This window comes from Anomalospiza imberbis, chromosome 3 (assembly GCF_031753505.1).
Source record: "Anomalospiza imberbis isolate Cuckoo-Finch-1a 21T00152 chromosome 3, ASM3175350v1, whole genome shotgun sequence".
In the NCBI taxonomy this organism is placed as follows: Eukaryota; Metazoa; Chordata; class Aves; order Passeriformes; family Viduidae; genus Anomalospiza; species Anomalospiza imberbis.
This window is the reverse complement of record NC_089683.1, coordinates 114,656,577-114,666,464: the sequence shown is the minus strand read 5'-3', so window position 1 is coordinate 114,666,464 and position 9,888 is coordinate 114,656,577.

Genomic DNA, 9,888 nt, shown 5'->3' with positions numbered 1-9,888 from the left:
ACTGGGCTGCAGCCTGAAACCCTGAGCCCCCAGCTGCCAGCCCCTGGCTGAGATTCAGCTGTGGAGCAGAAAACAGATCTGTATCCCTGGCCAGGGTCTTGCACCACCTGAGAGACATCCACCCAGGTGTTACCCTCACATGGCTCTTCCCTGGAAGATTTGCATGGATCCATTTGCATAGATCTATGGGTGCCAGGAGCACAGAGCCAGGCTCTGCTGGGTGGTGCTGAGCAACAGGATGAGAGGAAAAGGGCAGTAACTGGAATGCAGGAAGTTCCACCTGAACATGAGGAAGAACAGGTTGCTCAGAGAAGTCACGGAGTCTCCCTCAATGAAATATTCAAAAAGAATTCAGGAAGTGTCTGGAGGCAATACTGTGCAATGTGTTAGAGGACGAACCTGCTCGAGCAGGGAGGTTGGACCAGATGAACACTGTGCTCCCTTCCAACCTGTGCCATTCTGTGGTTCCATTTCTCTGCCTCTCTAAGACACATCTGGGCATTGCTTTGTTGTCCCCTCCAACAGCCTCTCCTGACTGCAGGAACCATGTGAAAACAGGACTAGCATCCAAGCCGCATCCAGAGGAATGTGAATCCTCACTGGCTCTTACTGCTTCCTCATTACTCAAACCTCCTCAGAGCAAGTTTGCAAAAGCACAGAAGAGAAAATTAATTGCACATTCTCATGTGCACAGCAGATGCTAGTAATTTGTTCAGTGTAAAACTTTTAAAGCAAACAAAACTGCAACACCAAAAAAAAAATAAAATCTTGCATCTGTTTATGGAAAATAAGGGTCCTACCCTGCCTGAAATTATTCTTTTTCTGTAAGGGGAATGAATAAAGCCTATCCTAAATAATTTTTCAGCTCACTGGGAAAGCATCTCAGCAATTTATAGTCAGATACTCATTGAAAATTGCTGAGGCATAAGCAGCACTACCTAACAAAAACAATCCTAACATTTCATGAAAGTGTGTAGGTGGAAAGATGCAGATACTGTACAGCACAATTAATTTCTCCAAGTAGTAAAATCACCCATGTTTCATAAGGGTCAGATTGAGAGAGTTAGGAAATGTTCCTCCCTGGAAATTATATTATGATGAGGCAGTTTATTCTGCAGTTGCCAGAACAAATTAAAAGTTACATATTGACAAAATTGCCCTGACAAATAAGAGCTCAGCTCCTGTGTAACCACAGCAGTGAATATTTACATCCACTAGCACGTCCCAAGTGAGTCTGGGATTATTATTTTGGGTAAGAAAGGAGCACCACATTATCACAGAATGGGTTTTGGGATGGAAAGGACTTTGAAGGCCATCTAGTCCAACCCCATGCAATAAGCAGGGACATATTTCCCACTAGAGCAGGGTGCTCAGAGCCCCATCCAGCCTGACTTTGAATTATTATCACCATTTTAAAAGCTAAGGACACTGAGGCACAGAAAGATGAAGGAACTTGCCCAAAATCACCCAAGACCAGTAGCAGAGCCAGAAAACAACTTAGAATCCTGGTTTCTGGGACACTGTCCCCTCTGAGAAGCCGTTTGGCTCCCTACTGCCTCCACCAAGGCTCTATGCCAAGCTGAGAACACCCACAGGCCAACCTTGCCAAGGTGTAAACCTCAGCACCAACAAAGGACCTCCCAAAACCTGCAGTGGACCACCTGCCACAGACAGGGATTGGTGGACCTGCGTGCTTGCCTTCTGGGTGAATGTGGAGGAGCTGGACGTGGGCGTCCAGAATTTCATCCTGAAGGTCACAAACTCTGAGCACCCACTAGGACTCAGGGGAGCAGTGGCAGTGACACAACAACCTGAAGCCTGCTACAGGAGAACCACAGCACCCACTGTCACATCCTTGGAAGAGTCACAGATTGATGCAGAGCTCCCTGTACTACTGGGAACCTGGTCCTAGGTCCTCCTGTGCCATCCATTCTCCAGGCTGAGCCTCTCAGGGGAATGCCCCAGCCCAATCACCTCTGGGGCACTTCAGAAACATGGAAAAGACACCATTCTTCCCCAGCACAAAAGGGGTGAGCCACACTTTGTCCTGGCCCATGAACACCTCTGTGCATGCAATCCATTTTCTCCTGATCCATCACCACTCCACCATCCCAGTTACTATGCAGCAGCCAGATTAGCGTGGAGCACGTTTCCCTCCAGGATCAGCAATTCATCTTTCCTTGGCAGCCTCTCAGCTCCTGCAAAAACACTTTGTTCAGGCCTGCAGGGCTAGGAGTTTGAAGAAATGTTACTTCAGCTCTAGCACAGTAAATGTGATTTGTGCCATTGCTGGTAAAAGACCATGAGCTTTCCACTGCCCTTTCTACTGCCCTGACGGTGCAAGAGCTCAGGGCATGCTAATACAGGAGGAAATGCACTAATAATAACACCATTTTGTGACATTTGGGTAATTGGTTTTATGAAGGGCTATAAATAAACACAGTTCAGGCAGCAGTTTGTGCATCCTTGCAGGAGTGGTGGCAGTCCATCAGGGAGAAACAGTGGCACTGCTCTAAACACCACCAAATTCGTGTAAACATCCCCAGAACCTCCTTTCCAATCCCTCACAGCCTGAGATGTCCCTTCAAACAAGGTGTTATTTTGATACACAGATGGCTTCTGCCCTGGGAGCTGCAGGTACCTGTGCTGAGCTCTGCCTTGCAAGGGAAAGAGGAGCTTAGGAGCACCAAGTAACCAGACATCATCCTTAGACATCTTTCATTTTCAAAATATGAGGTTTTGGTGTAGTCTCAAGGTCTTATCCACCTTTTATGGTACTCCATAATAATAAAAATGGAGCATACCAGCAAAACTGACCCATAAAAACAACTCCAAACTCACTAAAAGTAAGACATAATGATAAAAGTCAAGTTACTCCTGAGATTAAATGAAATTAGTGAAGTGCTCTCTCAGATCTCAAAATCCTCAAAAAATAGTAGCTGGTAAAAAAATCCAGATAAAAAGGACAAAAACCTCACACCTGAGTGTGACAAAATGACTTTCCCTCTGCTCTGGCAATGGCCTCAGAGCACAGAGTTAGCTCTGACCAAGGGTTGAACCATTCTGTATTAAGCACAGAAACCAGAAGGCTTCCTTCAATCTCACTGCTATTTTCTCCTTCAATTGAAGAGTAGGAAATAATAATCACAAGTTTGTCTGTGCTCTTACTGAAGATTTCTTTCCAAACCCAGTGAGGACTGAGATGCAGCTGGCAACAAGACAAGCATCACTAAAAACTTTCTGCTGCTCAGTAGCTGCTCAGCAGCTCTTTAGTAGCTGCTTTGCCTCCAGAGAAGAGATTTAGCCTTCCACCACCCCACTGAAGAGAGGGGATCTTGTGCAAAGCTCTCTGGGGACTCCAAAAAGGAAAAAGATTTTCTGAACAGCCCACAGGAGGGTTTGGAACATCCTGGCTCCCCCAGACACTACAGCTGGCCCTGGGTCATGCTATCAAGAGCCCCCATCCTTTACTCAACACTTTGCCTTCACTCACATCCACCTCATTAAACTCTGGCTGTTAGCAGAAAACAAGAAATTTAGCCATGCCTGACCTGGGCCCAAGCAGGACCATCCCCAGCCAAGCACTCCCAATTAATATTTGCACCTTCCCAACCTTTACCATCTGATACGAGACAATTTGCAGTTTTCCCAGTCTTGCATCAAAGTGGGGACTTTCACCTTCACAGGGAATGAGCTCTTAATTGATGGCACAACATCCCAGGAGTGAGCAAGCAAGCAGCAAGCAAGAAAAAAAAAAAAATCCTGATTTTCATTTCTTCTGCACAAGGATCCCAATTATGCCATATATCACATCATTTGCATTGCCACAACACAGCCTTTTATATCTGCTTGAGTTGCCAGCTATTTAATCTCAGTCCACCTTTAAAAAAAGACTTGGAGAAAATGAGATGCTTGCTTTATGCTGATGCAGTTAAGGAGCTAATTTCAATTCCAAAGCAAACAAGATTTATGCAAGTCAATACGCTGAGGGGTCTAGGAGCCAACTAGAATAAGGCTCTTGTTCTGTTTTAATAATCCCTGGGACAGTCACAGAAATTTACATAAACTGAATTCTCCAGATCTCATCTAATTTTGGGCAGTAATTTCCTAGGGTTTGGAGGACATCAACCCCTGATTTCAGAAGTGCACATACAACTTTTGCTGGCTTTGCATGTGGCCCTGAAACATATTTGGGGCAGCATAAAGACAGTTTCCCACTTGGTGCTTGCTTGCTGGTATGAAATGCCATTGGGATCAAAAAAGGGCAGTTTCAGTGTCTGCAGAGTCACTGGTTTACCTGCCCATTGCAGGGTGTGCCTGTGTGCAGGAGCTCCAATATTTTCAAGCAGGGCATGTGTCAGCAGCTGGTTTTGGGGAGGCCATGCGAAGTTCTACAGAAGCACAATAGGTTGCATTTCAATTAGACCAGAGATCTGTAGAGTCACTAAATTAATCTTTCCTTAATCTATTATAACATCCAGACTCTGCTTTTTTTCTTATGGCAGCAGACTGAAAAACAGCTGATTATTTCACCAAAATAAGTTAATATTTTTCTATCTGATCCTGGTTTTCCCAAAGAGCTAAATGTAGGGACAGATCTTCAGTGTAACATTTTCAGCAGAGCTCAGGAAAGTTCACAGCCCTTCCTTTCGCACAGTTATGATGGTACCTGTATAAAATTTGTAGCAGCCACAAATACAATTTGTCAGTCTCTGGGTTAGACTGCTTCTCCAAACACCTGCCAGGTACAAAGGATCAGTGGTCAAGGATGCTCATATTTCAATATCCCACCTCCCACACTTGCTTACACAGCCTCAGGATTTCTGTTTGCAGGGACATGACTGACAGAAGTTCTCCAACTGTTTCCATCGCATCTGAGCTATTGAGAAAAACACATTTCCTATTACAGAACAGAAATCCCATAGCAACAAAAGCAATCTTTATCGTGATCTCAGAGAACACTGTAAACACTCCTCCACCGAGGGGCAGACACCTTTGGGTTTGCTCACCACACTTACAACAAACAATTCTCTTCAGAAGCAGGACAAGAGGATGGGGTTAAATTAGAGTAACTTCCTTCAGTTTGCATAACACCTGGACACGACTGAGAGGTGTCTGTTGGCAGTGGAAATATCCAGGCAAAGAGCTGCAGAAACGGGTGCTGATCCTGCAAGAGAGCACCAGTTGTGGACACCCAGGACTCTGAGGGGATGATTGATGCAGTCCCTCCCTCAGTCCCCCTGACTGGCCAGGGGACATTGACCAGTCCCCTCTGGTGTCCTTCTGCCTAGGTGAGCAAAGCAGGCTCCCGGCAGGCTGGATCAGACCTTCCTCCAGCAGACACTCGGAAGCAGATGGACGATGACCTGCTGGGATAAGGAACAGGGCAGATGCTTGGCGCTGCCTTCCTTTTGCTGAGGGTAAGAAACCGCTCGTCTGCCGCTCCTGCGCATCTCCTGTAAGATGCTGACCCCCTGTGGAAGGACTCTATGTTACATGTATGAGGCTACAAGAGTTGAGAAAGGAAGGCTTGACTTAGTCCCTGCTGTCTGGGGGACCCAGGGACCACTTTTCCATGCTGGAAATTCATCCAGTACTGTTGCTTGCCCTGCTCTTCCCTGCTCAGATAACCAGCAGCAGTGCCTTTTTCTCTCTTCCAGTCCTGGGAGGCACGCGTGTGATTTGACACACTACATTTCAGAAAACCGTATCTTCCACAAGATAATACGAATGCCTCAGTAAAATGCAGATACTAATGACTAAGCCCAGGGAAGAGCAGCCCAGAGGGACATCTGGTCACAGCTGCAGCTTAAGTGCTGCTTTCAGATGCCATCACACAGCATCTTCCCCAGTGGTAGGGGTTCCCTCAACATTCTCTATAGAAATAAACATTAAAAAAAAAAAAAAAAAGGAAAACCAAATACATAAACCTTGCTTGCCTGTGACAGTATTTCAGACCAGGTCCAGTGGAATGTGACCAAAACATGTCAGTCTGGGGCCAATGTTTAATTTCACACTCACTGCTCACTCTCACTACTTCGCGATCGAACTGGCTCTGTTGATAGATGGAGGGTGCTCAGTGGAGCACCTGAAAGACTGTCAAGCATTTCTCCTCCCACCTCTCTTCCCATTATCAGCTGAGAAGCTCTGCAGTTAGCGCTGAGCTGACACTCTCTGTGACCAGGTGAAAAATTTGGTTTACAGCAGGTCTCCTCCCCGGTGAATCTGACCCTTCCAGACCCCTTGTCCTCTAATATCTGAATTCCTTGCTTTCCTAGCACAAGCATCTGCAAGAAGCATTTCCTACATTTGGAAAGCAGTTTACAAGAGCACAGAGCAAATAAGTTTCCTGTCAGTTCTCCAATCTCCTATCAAACTGAAATCCCAGACAGTTTTGTTCATGCAAGCAGCTGGGCAAAAAGCGTGTCAGAGCTGTAGAAACATCATGTTTCATTATTCTTTCAACATCTCACAGAAGAAATCATTTCCACTGAACCATCTGGGGTGTGCAGCAGTCACTGAAAATGTCAGATTAAATAGGAAACACATTTCCATCTATGTTATCTGGCTAACACAGAAAGCAGTGAAAAGACCTGCTGCTCAGCAAGGAAAAGCAGGTAATTAAAAATCTGTAGTCATCTTAACCAGTCCCATGTGTTTTACCAAGGGAAGGTCAGTGTAATTAGCCAAGCTGCCCAGCCCTGCCATGCTCAGAGGCCCAGAACTAATTTCATTTTATAGGTCATGGCTCGCCTTGAGAGAAGCCTGTTCCTGAAAAGTTCCCACATACCCCTTCTGGAACCAGCTCTGGGATCCCCAAGCTCACCAAACTGTGATTCTGAACAGATGGAGCTTGGTACATCCCATGTCACCCAAGTGAGCTGCAACGTGCTGTCTGAAGAGCATCTGTCCCACTGGCTCTGGACGTGCTCAGAACTGCACAGCTGCATTTGTGAACCAAAGTCACCCTTCAGGCCAATCTTTTCTCCAGCCTCCTCCTGCTTTTAGCCAGTTCTGGCACTTGGAGATGGTCATTTTCCTCCAGGGATGCCAGGGCTTCCCTCCTTGGGCCCACAAGAAGGGAAAAAACCCCACTACTCACCTCTACAGATGGAGAGACCACCTGGGACAAGGGACAACTCTTCTTTTGCTAGCTTTTATACTCAAGATATAAAATCTATTCCCTGGCCTGAGTCCCAATTTCTTCTGCAGCTGGATGCTGAAAAGTGGCGGAGTTGGCAGGGCACAAGGTATGAAGTTTCTCAGCTCGTGGGGAAGAGAGGACAGTGCCTCCCTATTGTAAATGCAGGTGAACCCGGTGGGAAGAAATGCTGATGTGTGACTCCAGTTCAGAAACTGAACGAGTTCTTTATTAGAACTATGCTAAAATACATTGATATACTGTTTAAAGGAGATACTAACACTACAAACCTACTTGTTCTCACTACCATATCCAACTCCTCACAACTCGTGCCCCTCTCTGAGAGTGCAGCCACAGGTGGGTTGGATTGGCCATCAGCTCAAACAATCCTCACCAGAATCCAATCAAGCAATCACCCCAGGTGAACAATTCTCCAAACACATTCCACATGGGAAAAACAAGGAGCAGAAATAGAAATCGTTTTCTCTTTCTTCTCTCTGTGCTCCTCTATGAAAAATCCTGAGAGAGAGAGAGAAATGTGCTTGCCACACCTCCCTGCAAGGCACAGTGCAGTGAGGGCATCGTGAGCCACTGGGGGGTCTGCTCCAGCTGGAAACAGGGAAAGGTTTTCCCCATCATCAGCCCTGTACTCACACACACCCACATCTCCCTCCAGAAAGCTTAAAAATAGGGTCCAGCACACACCCCAGTTTATCACGGGGATGAGAAGCTGAGTTTCTCCTTTTCTGCCCTGCTGCAAAATCCTACCAGCAGGAGCCCACCAGCTCAGGGAGGTTGGGCAATGCCCTGTGAGTGAGTGATGATACAGAAGAGAGGTTCTAGCATGTGTCACCTCAAGCCCTGGGTCCTGCCCCAGGGTCTGCTGTCCCCGTGAGCCATGACTCATGCCAGAGGGTCAGCAGGGAGACACTCAGAAGGGATTTGCACTGTGGAGCCTGCGGGTTTGCTGCTCTTCTCACTCAACAAGTGTCCTCCTCCTCACCCTTCCTTGCCCAGCTGGGACAATGCTGCCCAGAGAGGAGAGACAGGCACCTGCCCTCCCACCTTCTCACCTGCAGGCCACCACTAAAGCTGACTGACAAGAGTTATGGAAAGGCTCAGCATTGCCAGCAGTGATCCAATTTAGGACACTTCCCTACTCAACCCGGCAGAATTTATCTCCAGGTGACCATTGCATCCCACAAGGAAAGGGACATGAAGTCTTCCCTCTCCCATGTTGAGAGATAAAGCACAAGATTCAAAACTGGATGTGTATTTTTAGCATTGCATGTTAACAATATACACAAACAACCAAGCATTTTTAAACACTCACTGAGAGGTCTCCATGCCTTAGGCTAAGGAATACATACTGAGTGCATTCACATCAGCAGCACCACTGGGTGGCCCAGTCAGGGCTGCAGGGTGATCCAAATCCTCACATGGTCATTTCCTTCCATAATTGCAGGAAATTGCCATTTCAGCTGTGTGCACAGGGAAGCGTCCATACCTGGAAGGAGTGCTGATACAACTTCAGGATTCTCAGAAAAACCCTGAAGGGCAATGACCCAGGGAGCAGCATGAGCAGGGAACAATGACCCAGGAGTTGGGAGCCACAAGTCCCTGTGAGCACAGGCCTGCAAGGCAGGCACTGCTGAGGAGAGCTACACCTCTCACATGGTTGGCCCTAAATCTGTCCCTGAGAACCAGAGCCAGGAAAAGCCCTTGAGATTCTTGAGCTGTAGCGGCAGCAAAGCTCTGACCCTAAGTTTCAGGAAGAATGTCCCCAGAATTGATGTAGGAGACGTAAGCAAAGCCAAGCAAGAGACTACATGAAACAAGGACTTGTTTGCTCACTTGTTCACATCTGACACCAACATTTGAAGAAGTCAGGCAGAGAATGCAGCTAAAAAATGAGGGCTCAGTGTTCAGCTGGCCCAGTCACTGCCAGCCAGCCAAGCAAAAAGACCTGAGACGCAAAATGCTCTTGGCAGGGAACTTCCACTAATGCTCTTAGCCTGTTGCAAATGCAAAGTAACACAGCCCACAGCGGAAGGTGTTTAAATTAGGTCAGGCTCTTTTTTGGCACTTCTCCAGGTGGGATAATCACCAAGGCTGACACTCAGCAGTTTGTGAGCACGGGTAATCTGTGCCATTCATTCATGCCCTTAGTCACTGGCATTTCAACAGGAAAATGCAGCACCTCCGGATTCAGGAGCTCCTAACTCTCATCTCCTCTGGCACAGCCACTTTTTCCCATGAGCTGTTCTGAGCTGCTGGATAACAGAAACAACAAAGTGCTGGAAATGCCTCATTCTATCTGCACCTTCCTTTCTTGCCGAGACTCTCCTTGAAGGAGACGTGTGCAATTACCCACCCTCAAGCCAAGAGGATCAAAGATTAACAGAGGCAAACTCACCTAAAGCATGAGGGAATCCCTCCACCTCTGCCTTGTGCTTGTGTAGATGGAAGCCAGGGAATAACCATGTATGAACTGAGGAGATAGAGAAGGACAGCTGAGGGCACCTGAGCAGCCTGACCCAGGATTTCCAGGGTCAGCAGATGGAAACATGCAGAGTCACTGACCTGGCTGGCAAGAAAAACCAGGCCACCTTCATGCAGCACAGAGAATGGGGGTGACAAGGAAGGAAAGCAGGGATTTATTCCTATTGCATCTGAGCACAACCCAGATGTAGATCTTTGGTCTCAGGCAACCAGCTCATCCTCCCAACACGAACCAAGGTGTTGCC